The sequence below is a fragment of the Penaeus monodon genome, chromosome 26, assembly GCF_015228065.2.
Source record: "Penaeus monodon isolate SGIC_2016 chromosome 26, NSTDA_Pmon_1, whole genome shotgun sequence".
NCBI classification, from domain to species: domain Eukaryota; kingdom Metazoa; phylum Arthropoda; class Malacostraca; order Decapoda; family Penaeidae; genus Penaeus; species Penaeus monodon.
The window spans coordinates 38,156,320-38,160,023 of record NC_051411.1 but is presented as its reverse complement, the minus strand read 5'-3'; the positions used below and the strand labels follow the sequence as shown (position 1 = coordinate 38,160,023).

Genomic DNA, 3,704 nt, shown 5'->3' with positions numbered 1-3,704 from the left:
CTATTCTGATTGAACATCAAAAGGGACCAGTTCGAGGAAAACCCCCTTTCATTCACTTTTTTTCTTTCTTTTTCTTATTTTGATTTCTAAAATCGAAAGAAATAAGTGATAGTAGAAACTAAACTACCGATGCCACTTGAACGATGACTAAACCTTACGATAAACAAGTTTTATTTGAATAAATGATATGTATTACGATAAGGAAGGCGATCAAGTCGACAGGATAATACCTTTTGCAATTTTTATTTTGCAAGTAGGATGTAGGATTATATGTATAGAGAATAGGATTACTTTTGTAGACATAGCGGAACTTTCCTGTATTATCCTGAATATCGATTTAATAAAGCACTTTCTTTCCCAAGAAATAAAATGATTGCTCTTTTATTGAATCTCCTTTATCTGTGTTTGTTTTTCAGTGTAAATCATTATTATTTTTTATTGTTTTCTTTCTTATTTTTTTCTTATTCTGAAAATCGGGGTAGAATTACATATACTCTTTTTAATGATAAAACATATAGAAACCACAACACAACTATATATATATTTTTTCTATATCTTATCCATGAACATCTATCTAACAATCTACTTATAAATCAACTTTCTATTACCCTTTCGATCTATCCCCTTCACTTACCAATCTACGCATTTACATATATGCATAATCTCTCCCCCTATAAACCCTATAACTGATAAATAAACACACCTCATCTAACACATTATTCAACTTGTAAGCAGTAATGCCATAACCCACTGGAAAATACAATAATAAATGTAATACATGACCGCTGACTTCCTATGCATTTTGCGTTGATTACAAATGAAAATAAGAATGTTTTTTTATCCAGGAGAAATTTTGTAAACTGAGATCTTAGATATGGAATAATGGTACGCAGAGAGAGAGAGAGAGAGAGAGAGAGAGAGAGAGAGAGAGAGAGAGAGAGAGAGAGAGGACGGGGAGAGAGAGAAAGAGAGAGAGAGAGAGAGAGAAAGAGAGAGAGAGAGAGAGAGAGAGAGAGAGAGAGAGAGAGAGAGAGAGAGAGAGAGAGAGATAGAGAGAAGAGAGGGAGAAGAGAGGAAAGAGAGAGAGAGAGAAAACGGAGAGAGAGAAGAAAAGAGAGAGAGAGAGAGAGAGAGAGAGAAAGAGAGAGAGAGAGAAAGAAAAGAAGGAGAGAAAATAGAGATGAGATAGAGAACATATAGATTCGGGAAGTGATTAAGTCTTAGGTTGAATACAAACGAAAATAAAAAAGGTGTTTATCCAGTAGAAACTAGAAAACTGAGTTCTATGAGATATGGAAAAGAATTATTAATGGCGGGAGTTGCGTGTACGAGGTATCAGAATCGAGATATGATTAAAATATAAGGAATGATATATATATATATATATATATATGATATAATATTATTATATATATATATATAATATATATATATATATAGATATATATGTATATTATATATATATATATATATATATATATATATAATTATATATATATATATAATATATATATATATATATAAAAAATGAAAGAATAGAAAAGAGAGAGAGAAAGAGAGAGAGAGAGAGAGAGAGAGAGAAAAGCAAAAACAAAAGATGAAAAGATAAAAACATGTTATTTTTTCTCGATAGTCATTAATTCTTAGGTTTGATTTCGAACGAATTATGCAATACACATGTACACACTTTTCCTCCAGACATATCATGTTCGAACAATAATTTTCCTCCGTTGGCGAGCAGCATTTGGAGGAAAAAAAAAAAAAAAGCTACATTGAACATAATTATCTCATCCCTAATTTAATATAATGATGCTCTGCCATTACATTAACTAATGCTCAAAGTCAAACGTCCATTTCATAATTCGCCTAGATTATCTTTCACCTTCGTTCATGGCGCATCACTTGGTTTCCATCTGTGCTTAATCCCAATATTCATCACTCTGTCCTTTAATCTCCCTCCTTTTCTTTTGCGTCATTCCCTTTGTCCTTCTATCTATCCCTTTCATTCTTCCTCGTCTATCTTCTTCCCCCTTTTATTCTTACCTTCGCAATAATCCCTATTCAACGTCCCTTCCTTCCTTTCCTCTTCATCACCCTCGTCCTGTGGATTGTTAAGCATAGCCGATTTCTTCTCCCTCCCCCCCCCCCCCCGATTTTTAACATCTTTTTTTTTTCGATTTCTATTTTCCAGAGGGAATCTAATGAAAGAGGGAAGGGCCGGGAAAAGCTCTTGTTGAAGGGCAAGAGCGAGGGGAAAGGGCTCGGAACACGTTTGATCCTGCTGTAGGATTTGCGGGAGGAATTAGGAGTGTGTTCAGCGGGCGGCGGCGAATCCCGAGGGAAGCGTGGCAGCTGCGTTTTTTTTTTTTTTTTTTTTTTTTTCCCTCCCAGGAGTTTGGAGAGAGGACGGTCCGTTTTCTATGCGTGGAAAAAGCGGTACGAGGGATGTGCGTTTTCTATGCGTGGGGAGAGGTCCGTTTTCTAGGTGTGGAGAAAGGTCCATTTTCTATGCGTGAAGAAAGTTCCGTTTTCTATGCGTGGAGAAAGGTCCGTTTTCTATACGTGGAGAAAGAGGTGTGAGAGATGTGCGTTTTCTATACGTAGAGAGAGATCCGTTTTCTATGCGTGTAGGAAGGTCCGTTTTCTATGTGTGGGGAAATTGGTGCGAGGAATATGCCTTGTCTATGCATAGAAAGAGATTTGTTTTCTCTGCCTGGGGAAAGATCCGTTTTCTATGTTTGGAGAAAGGTCCATTTTCTATGCGTGGAGAAAGAGGTGCAGGAGATCTGCGTTTTCTATGTCTGGAGAGAGGTCCGTTTTCTATATTTGGAGAAAAATCCGCTTTCTATGCATGGAGAGAGACGTACGAGAGATGTTAATTTTATATGCATGAAGAGAGTTCCGTTTTTCGGCGAGGATGTTCGTTTTCTATGCCTGGAGAGAGGTCTTTTTGCTGGAGAGAGGTGCGTTTCCTATGCATGGAAAAACGAGCGAGGGATGTGCGTTGGAGAGAGGTGCGTTTTCTATGCGTGGAGAGAGGTGCGTTTTCTATGCATGGAGGAAGGTCCGTTTTCTAGGTGGGATGGGAGGAGTGCCTTTCTATGCATGGAGAGAGGTGCGTTTTCTATGCGTGGAGAAGTCGTTTTCATGTGATGAAAAGGTCCTTTTCTATGCGTGGAGAGAGGTGCGTTTTGCAGGAGGATCTGCGTTTTCTATGCGTGGAGAGAGGTCCGATTTCTTGCATTGGAGAGAAGGTGCGTTTTCTATGCATTAGAGGGCGTTTCTATGCTGAGAGAGGTGCTTTTCTATGCATACACACACATTTTCTATGCATGGAGAGAGGTGCGTTTTCTATGCGTGGAGAGAAATTTTTTTGCATGGAGAGAGGTGCGTTTTCTATGCATGGAGAGAGGTGCGTTTTCTATGTTTCTATGCATGGAGAGAGGTGCGTTTTCTATGCATGGAGAAAAATACATTTTCTATGAGTGGAGAGAGGTGCGTTTTCTATGCATGGAGAGAAGGCCGTTTTCCACACATGGAAATAGCTGCGTTTTCTATACAGAAGGGAGTTTGCATTGTTTAGGGTGCTTGCTAATTGAGAACAATCATGTGGAGAGAGGATGGTTTTATGCTGGGGGAATTATGCTGTGCGAACAGAAATAACTATGTATTTAAAGATATGAAGGCTCTGTTGTTTAATGGCT

General features: G+C 38.0%; 1 protein-coding gene across 1 annotated transcript in view; it reads left to right on the top strand.

Moving 5' to 3' along the window:
• Nucleotides 1–373, top strand: part of LOC119590138 (myosin-2 heavy chain, non muscle-like) — a 30,330-nt gene extending 29,957 nt beyond the window's left edge. The window contains exon 9 of the mRNA XM_037938917.1: nt 1–373. This exon is cut by the window's left edge and continues 1,088 nt beyond it. The gene's annotated coding sequence lies outside the window, so the exon portion shown is untranslated.
• The last annotated feature ends 3,331 nt before the right edge of the window (nt 374–3,704 follow it).